Below are 9,816 nucleotides of genomic sequence, written 5' to 3'. Positions count from 1 at the left end.
CTTCTCACACTTCTTTTTGACTAGCCTGGACTTCACCAAATAGGTTAGACTGGCTGGTTAGTGAGTCCCAGGGATCCACTTATCTCTGTCTCCCCAGTGCTGGGATTGTTGACATATGCCACTACACCTAGCATTTTATGTAGGTTCTGGGGATTGAACTCAGGTCTTCATGCTTGGGAGGCGAGGGGTTGACTGGCTGATAATTGGTGGGCTATAGTTTTTACGTTATATTTTCTAGGCCGGAAGTATAAATCAAGTAAAGGTGGCTAGAGGTGGATGTGAGGACGATCTGGCTGTGACATCTGTCACCCCATTGATCGCCAGGTTGATTCGGCTGATCTGGCTGGCTAGGCAGGTGTCCCCTTCCTCCCTCAGCGCTCCACGTGCATCCCTCCTGAAGCTGGGCGCTCAGGTGAAGAGGGCGACCTTCTCCGAATAGAGGAGAACCAGTGTTTGGTCAAGGGTGTACTAGTAGCTGCACCCCCCTGCTAGAACCCCCAAACAAGCTCTCAAGATAGCTAGAGGGTTCTACTTTTATTTTACAAACTTTGTGTAAGTGCCAAGTGCCTTAATGCACTTTTCTTGTAAGCGTTGTGCATTAACATAAGAATGTTGAGAATTCTGCCATAAACGAAGAGATGTTCGTTTTGGACATCTGCAGTTGTGAAGAACAAAATTTGTCAAGATCTTCTGGCTTTAAGTGACTGTATATGCAATGGTAATCCATCTTGGATTTTGACTGATACAATCAAAAGATTTAGGTAGCCCATGATGATATTTCAGAGGACTGCCATTGTAAATCGACTGCATACGATTGCAACTCATTGTCAGCTGTTCTCATGTTTCAGTCTATCACCTTATCAATACCTTTGTTGTTTAAAAATCTCTTTTCTTTTTGTTCAATGATCTATGTGTTTATAGATACGGTTCCTCTGCCCATAACTTGTATATTCATGTAGTTGCCATGAGAATACCTGAATAGTTATGCTTGCAATATACCTATGTTATTATTGCCTATGTTTAATACAAAAACTGTCAAAAGTTCTACCATGCTGTTATGCTTCTCAAATAAATCATTCTTTCCAAATGTTCATGGACCAGGAACCCAGGTGGCCCAAACCTCACCAATTTTTAAAGGTCTGAAAGTATACAGAATGTGTTCCCTAGCCAAAACAAAAGCAAACTATAAAAATTCAAAACAAAGATAAAAGGAGAATCTCCAAACATTAAGAAACTAAACAGCCCAAACTCAGAAGGTACAAAGCTGCACATTCTCTATGATATGTGGGACTTAGCTTGTATTATCTCTATGTGTAGGCAGTTTTGGGTAAAACTTATGAAGGTGGAATTATAACCACAAGTGAATACAAAGAGAGGAGCTGGAAAAGGGATGAGGGAAGGATAGAAGGATGCATGTGATGTGTAACCAAAACGGGGGGAAAGATATTGGTGGGGGGGGTAAGGGAGGAGGAAATGGGGGAGATAGAAGAAATGGAGACAGGAGACAAAGAAAAGAACCAATAAAAATAAATTGTATTTGAAAATGCCATACCTTGCCTATGGCCATACCAACCTGGATGCACCTAGGCTCATTGGAAGATGCAATGCCTAAATCTCTGTATGCCAACTACAAAAACTAAACATAAAATTTAAAATGGCAATAAATAATCACTACACACAAAAATATATCTCAAAATCATCCATAGAACAAAGAGGAGGCATCCAGTGAAACTTCAAAAATTCATCATTGAAAATCCAAAGACAACATATCAAGACATGTGAAAGAGAGATAAGAAGATTGATGAGACCCTGTAACACAACAGAAATGTAAGCACTATAAGTGCATGTTTTATGGTGGACTAAATTATAGATGGCTTCCCCCCATACCTATTTCTGAAGTTCTGCTTACTGTGAATGCTGCTGTCCATGGAGAAAAGGGTTTTGCAGATGTGACTAAGATAAGACTCTTGTTTTATGGCAATTATCTTGTAAGGTTCAAAGACCTTAATGTAAGACCCCAAACTATGAACATATAAAAATAAAATAAATATAAGCCAGGCATGGTGGCTCATGCTCTTAATCCCAGCACTTGGGAGGCAGAGGTAGGAGGATCGCTGTGAGGTCGAGGCCACCCTGAGACTCCATAGTGAATTCCAGGGCTGGAGTGAGACCCTACATTGAAAAAAGTTTAGATAGGTAGGTAGATAGATAGATAGATAGATAGATAGATAGATAGATAGATAGATAGATGGATATAGATATCTCCAATATAACCATAAGGCTCCTTATAAGAGAGAAATGGAAGACCAGAATTAGAAAAGAGAGAATATAAATGAGAATGGACATGCAGGTCAGTGAGGGGGAAAAGTGATGAAGGCAAGAGGGCTCTGCTGTAACAAGCTATGTTCAGGCTCCTGCCACCATGCCTCCCTACCATGATGGACTGGGTCCTTGAACTGTAAACTAAAATAAACCCTTCCTTAAGTTGCTTCTTGTTAGGTCACAGTAAGGAAGCAGGCCTCAACTCCAATCACAGAGCAAATGGTTTTCTCCATGACAGTTATGCCACTATTGCCTAGGTATATCTTGCCTGGTAGGTCAGTATTGTAGCATGCAGAGTCCATTGCTAGGTGACATTTTGATTTTCCTCTGCCAACAGCCTGGGTGGCACTATGAAAACTAGCCAGTAAGGAGGAAACTTCTAAGTTCCAGATTGATTTCTGCATGCCCTGCAACCAAAGGGTATGGTGTCTTCAGCAATAGGATCTCACCATTCAGTTCTAGTGGGCAGGCAAAAGGAATGGAAGTAGCAGGAAATGTTTTGAGGGCTCCTCTTTGTAAGGAGCCGTGCAGACGCCATTACAAGATGGCGCCGGTTTCTGGTTTCTTCTTGGTCACAGTTGAAGTAAATAAGCACAGTGCGCATGTTCACTTATGCAAGCGACCTGGTGTGGGCAGATGCTAATGAGGTATCCAGGGAGTAACCAATCACTGGCGGTCACATATCCTTTGGTAACCAATCATTAGTGGACATGCAGTCAAGAACCCTATATAACCCGTGGCCTTTCCTGGTTCGAGGTCTTCGCATCTAGCAGCTTGGCAGTCCCCAATAAAGTGTGTACAGAAGAATCCTGATTGTGGCATCGAGGTGGGCACGACACCTCTTGTTTAGTTAAAATTTTTTAAGTCCAGGCTGGAGGGATTACTTAGTGGTTAAGGCATTTGCCTGCAAAGCCAAAGGACCCAGGTTTGATTCCCCAGGACCCATGTTAGCCAGCTTCACAAGTGGGCACATGCATCTGGAGTTTGTTTTCAGTGGCTAGAGGCCCTGGTGTGCCCATTCCCCACCCTCCCCTCACTCTCTCAATCTCTCTTTTTCTCTGTCAAATAAATTAATTAATTAAAAATATTTTTTTTTAATCTCCCAACTAAAAAACTTTTTTGGTCCACTTGAAGTTCATGTTAGCATATGATATGAAGTACAAATTCATCTTTTATGTATTAATTGCTACCCAGTTATCTAAATACCTTCATTGAAAAACACATTTTTTTCTGTTTACTTGAGAAGCCAATTCTATCATTAACCAAATTTCATATGTGTTTTACAGCCATCTATGGACTTTATATTTTGAACCTTTGTCTAATTATGTGCCAATCTATTTTTATTTGAGACTTTATAATGATGTAAGATGTAATAGCCCCTTATTGTATGACTTTTCCAGGAAGACATGAAAAAAAAAATGCCTGTTCACCCTAGATAAGCAGTGACAACAGACCAAAGAAACAGTTTTGCTCAAGTTTTATTAGTGACTAAATGACTTTATTGGAGGTATTTACACAGCATGACTTACAGACAGCTGCATCCCCACCCCAACGTAAGTGGTAACTCACAACCCTGCCCAGCTTGCAGAAAACCTGCTACCATCGTCTTCTCCTCCAAGCAACCATTTACTGCTTATGGAGCATGGGCAGGGGCGGCTTATGAGTCTTGTCATTTTCCTGAGCTTCGCAAATGTAGTAACTTTCGTTGGTTTCCTGTGTCTTATTTTCTCCAGTAGGAAAGTTTTGATTCAGAGAAAGTACCCTCCCAGTGCACACATCTTTCTTACTCTTATTTTTCAGGTTCTTCTCTTCTGGCTATCCAATTTCATCTTTCCACTGGAATTTAGAACAAGACAATCTAGAATAAAATGATAGCATTTTTATTGCTGTGTCCATAAACTATAAGATAAATTCAAGAGAACTGACAACCTTATGACATCATCTGTTCCTTCAAGCAGCATGAGATCTGCTTCCATTGATTCAAGTGTTCTTCTGGGTTCTCAGGACATATTAACTTTTCCTACAAAATGGGAAAGAAAGACATAGACTCACTTTATTGGAAAATGTGTACGATGTAGACATAATAAATGTAAATAACTTCTCAGACATACATTGGAGCAAAATTAAGTTCATTACTTTAAAAATGTACATTATTTAACTGAAAATATAGATGTGATAAATAATTTTTTTAAAGATTTTATTTTTATTATTTTTTGTATTAGAGTCAGAGAGAAAGAGGGAGGAAGGGAGGGAGGGAGAGAGAGAGACAGAGAAAGAATGGGCATGCCAAGGCTTCCAGCCACTGCAAACAAACTCCAGATGTGTGTGGCACCATGTGCATCTGGCTTATGTGGGACCTGGAGAATCAAACCAGGGTCCTTAGGCTTCACAGGCAAGCGCCTTAACTACTAGGCCATCTTTCTAGCCCTAAATAAATTTTTATAATGGCTGTATTTAAATATAGCTCAGAAAATTCCTGAAAATGTAATAATTAACTCTGAGAGCTAGTGAACTTGAGAGGGAATCAGGTAGCTTTGTACATAGTTTAGGGTGACTGGACCTCAAAAGTAAAAAGCAGAAGTGTCCTCAAGTCAAACCTTGCAATCTCTACTAGAGATCAGAGAAGGATCTCTCATCTCCTTATCTTTTGACTAAAGGAGTTACCTAGATCTGTCTTTCCCTAAACAACCTGAACCCTTCCCTGGGAGGGACTTCCTTTTCCTAGAATTTAAATCTGATCTTGGCATTGTGGTTGGTTAAACTCAGCTCCACTGCTTGACTTCATGCCTGGCCTCATCCTAAACCAGCCCCTGAGTCTACATCAATCAGCTCTCTCTTAGACTCACCTGAGTGTGAGCAAAGCCCAGTACAATAAGATTATATATAGATTCTTACCAGGTGGGTAAGTCTGTCTGTGTTGTTATCTCTCCTGAACTTCCAGGTCCCTGTCTGTTAAGCTTCTCTACTTCCCAGTGGGCTCTCTAACCACTTCTGCCCTCCACTTGGCAGGAGCTCTCTACACTTTCTTCTCTTTCCTCTCTAAATCCCAGATATGTATGTGTATATATATATTTATTTGAAAGAGAAAAAGGGGCAGAGAGAAAGAGATAGAAAGGGCACACCAGGACCTCCAGTCACTGCAAATGAACTCCAGACGCATCCACCACCTTGTGCATCTAGCTAACATGGGTCCTGGGGAATTGAACCGAGGTCCTTAGGCTTTGCAGGCAAGTGCCTTAAGTGCTAAGCCATCTCTTCAGCCCTCTAAATCCCTTTTTATATTTCAGGCCCATATTTACTTCTCACATGGGTTCTCGAGGCCACATGGGTATATCCATTTTCCCTTCCTCAGTTCTTGGACCCTCCCTCTCCTTCATATATTCCTGAAAAAAAAATTGGAATGGTTCATAAATTATCCTTCTCAGTGTGGTTTATCTAATTATTGAGTTAAAACAGATACCAACTCAGGATTTGGAGTTCAAAGTTTTTTTTTTTTTTCCTGAAATCCTAAAACCCTGTTACAAACTGTGTTTGATCACCACTGTAAGGGCCATTGCTCCGTTTCTAATGTGAAAGACTAACACTTTTCAGATGTATGTTCTCATCTCTCAAAGTTTTCTTATAGACAAAAAGTAGAATACTTGAGATGACCAAATACTTCTTGGATGTGAAATGACCAACGTCCTAGGAAGCAAAGGCAAACATGTCCAGCAAGGAGAAGACCAAGAGGCAGAAAGGACAGGGAGACAGGAGCTTTCTCCCTCTTAGCTGAGTGCATCAATCTTCAGCTGTTAGACGAGAGATGCCCTTTATCTCATTGACCATTGTTAACAGTTGCTTTCTCATTGTTGGGACAAAATACATGACTAGAAGCTGCTGAAAGCATAGCGGGGACACCTGCATTGCATTGTCAAGCCAGGGGTGGACGGTAAAGCCTCAAGGCCCACCCCCACAGACACACTTGCTCCAGCTCCACCTCCTGAAGGTTCCATGACCTTCCAGAACAATACCAACAGCCTGGGGTTAAGTTTTCAAATACAAAGACCCATGGGGGGATATTTTACATTCAAGCCACCACAACTGTCCATGAACTAGGAGCTTTGGAGAAAATCATCCAGCCCATGCTACAGTATTTTTGCCAGTTTCAGTTTATGGTCATTGGTGGTGTGCTAGTAGGCTGTAACTCATGTTAATACATATGTTTGTATCTTGTGTGGTTTGACAGTGTTGGGGTTAGAGTTCTGTTTTCTTTACACTGAGTGGTAATGGGGATTTGGCCTTCAAGAGTAAGCTACTCAATAGAAAGGTCCTCCACGTAAAACTCCAAGGGATATACAAAACAACAGGTGTTCAAATAAGAACCCCCATAGGAGACAAATCCCAATAAGAAACATAAGAAACCTTGTAAAAGCAAGGCAACATGTATCTTCAAATGATCATAACTTCTCAACCGCTGACCTAAAAGTTACTAAAATAAGTAAAATTCTCAATGAAGACTTCCAAAGTTTACTGATAAAAATGATCAATGACATGAAAAAAAGGGTAAAAATAATCAGGTGAATTAAATTCAGGATCTGTAGAGGAAAATAAGCAGCATAGAAAAATTCAAATAATAAAAGACTGGAAATGTCACCAACAGTCTTGCTGAAGTAGAAGAAATAATATCAGAGACAGAGGACAGGTTGATGAAATGCTACTTTCAAACATCATGAAAGAAAGGAAAATTCATGAACAGAACCACAACAGCCACAAATTCTAGAATATGATCAAGAGACCAAATCTAAGAGTCCATGAGATTGTGTGTGTGTGTGTGTGTGTGTGTGTGTGTGTGTGTATAAAATGAAGATTTCTTCAGATATAAAAAAAAGCAAAGTTATAACACTTGAAAGAAAATGGAATAAACTAATCAAGACTTGGGTATATGTTTTCTCTTATATTCAGAATGTACATTTTCATATATATGGTATAGTACCTAATAATATAACTAGTATATTATCCCACATATTAATATTGGTATATATTAATAATTGGATACATCAGTATGTATTATATACTAATATATGTGATATTGTATGTTGCCCCATATATTAATATAACAAATATGACATGAACATAAAAGGAAAACCAGTTGGAAATAGGGAAGGGATCAGTAGAAGTGGTGAGGGGTCAACATAAGGTAGAAGATGGAAGAATGAATGTGAGCAAAATACATGGTATGTCTGTGCAGTGGTTCGAATGTAAGAACATGGTATGTCTGTGCAGTGGTTTGAATGTAAGAACATGGTATGTCTGTGCAGTGGTTTGAATGTAAGAACATGGTATGTCTGTGCAGTGGTTTGAATGTAAGAACATGGTATGCCTGTGCAGTGGTTTGAATGTAAGAACATGGTATGCCTGTGCAGTGGTTTGAATGTAAGAACATGGTATGTCTGTGCAGTGGTTTGAATGTAGGTAAATGTATGTCTGTGCTGTGGTTTGACTGTAACTGGTCCCATAGCCTCAAGTGTTTAGGTGTGTCACTATTCTTTTGTCTAGCCTTAAGGTTTTTTCTGAGCCAGCTTAAATGCTGGCTGCTCTCTTTGTCTCTGTCTGCTATGGATGTGTGATGAAGTGAGCCAAATTTTTCCACCATGATGAAGCTTCCTCTGGAATGTGTAAGACTGAAATAAACCCTTTCCTTCCATAAGCTGCTTTTGGTAGTGTGTCGCCCCAGAAACGAGAAGGTGTAACTGCAACAGCATTTATGAAAGTGTCATAATTAAACCATCATCTTCTACAAGTAATAAACTCTAATACTGTTAAGAAGCAGCAGGGCGGAAAAAGGAGGAAAAACAAAACAAGAAGCAGTAGCTAGGATGTCATATTCTCAGGTTGAGGAAGCCTGGAGGCAACACCTCTCATGGTTCACCTCGCAGGTACACACTTCCCTCAGCATCGAAGATGCCTCCTGTGCGGGTTAATCTTCACAGCTTGTCTTTTCCCTCACCCCTCCCCTCGGCTATGACAACTACGAAATGGAAATAAAATCTCAGCTCAAGGTCCGAGCTTCTTTGGAGGGTGACCTGGAGCTCTTTGGTCCCTGGGTAAATAAACTCCTCTACTGATGTGGGAGTGAACTTTCCAGATAATGTCTGCCCAGACATCTAGTCAAACTACCACAAGCACACATACCCTCAACAGCCTGCCCATTTGTCCTCCCCTGTCTGCCTGACGCCTGCCTTGGCTGACACTCTACCTTCTCACCCTCCCTCTGTATGCTGCGGATCACAGCGAAGGGTGGAACAGGGACGGAGGGCTCTGAGCCGACAAAGCTCTTCAGAGGCCAGCGCACAAAACTGCATAGTGGAACCAGCCACCCACCTGTGACCTAGCTCTGGTCCATGATCCCTATTGAGGACCCATAAGAGATAGGTAGCTTTCCCTGGTAGGTAGAGAGGGAGGGAAAAGGAGTCCTGGATAAACAGCTCTATTCTTTTACTAGTGTGCTCCAAGATGATGACCTAAAATGGTGGGTTGGGTGGCTTACTTCCCGACTGCCCTCCCCAAGAATAAAGGACACACGCGTGAGTCTCCTGCTTGTGGGCATGTACGGAAGGCTTGCCCAGACATGCATGAACATGCCTAAGGCTTATCAAGCGTGCTTTGTGGACCAATCAGCATATGAAGTTTTGTTTAAACTGGCATTCAGGAACCTTTGTGTGGAGGCTTCCCTCATTTACTAAAAAACCTGACCTAGGGCTGGAGGGATGGTTTAGCGGTTAAGGCATTTGCCTGCAAAGCCAAAGGACCAAGGTTCAATTCTCCAGGACCCGTGTTAGCCAGACGCACAAGGGGGCACAAGCATCTGGAGTTTGTTTGCAGTGGCTGGAAGCCCTGGCATGCCCATTGTCTCTCTCTCTCTCTCCCCCTCTTTCTCTATTAAGTAAGTAAATAAATAAATAAATAAATAAATAAACAAACAAACAAACAAACAAACCTGGCCTCCAGTGGAGTCTGGCTCTCTGATCTTCAAACAAGGAATCTGTTCTCTCTGCCTTTTTTTTTTTTTTAAAAAATAAACTTCCCATTGCTTGACCTTCAACCTTTTCCTGCCTTTTAATTCTTCAAATGAAGGGGCAAATGAGTCTGACCCCTAAAGGATAATACACAGAAGCCCAGTTAAGGGCTGTGTGGGCGCTGAAGTCAGGAGAAGACTGTCTCCTCTGAATCATATTCTTTCCCCAGCTTAGCATTTCTAAGAATAGTGCATTAGTGGGTAAATTTAACTCACAGAAAAATAAGCTTTAATCTACAACACATGCTAGATTGTACAGTGAAAACTAATTTTTACAATTTTCCACGATGGGAAGATTCCTACTAAATGAAAAAAGAAGCCATAAAATTATATTCACAATTATAGTTCTTTTTAAAAAATATATATTTAATTAATTTATTTATTTGAGAGAGAGAGGAGAGAATGGGTGCACCAGGGCCTCTAGCCACTGCAAACAAACT

Source organism: Jaculus jaculus, chromosome 9, assembly GCF_020740685.1.
Source record: "Jaculus jaculus isolate mJacJac1 chromosome 9, mJacJac1.mat.Y.cur, whole genome shotgun sequence".
NCBI lineage: Eukaryota > Metazoa > Chordata > Mammalia > Rodentia > Dipodidae > Jaculus > Jaculus jaculus.
Note: the sequence above shows the minus strand (reverse complement) of the source record.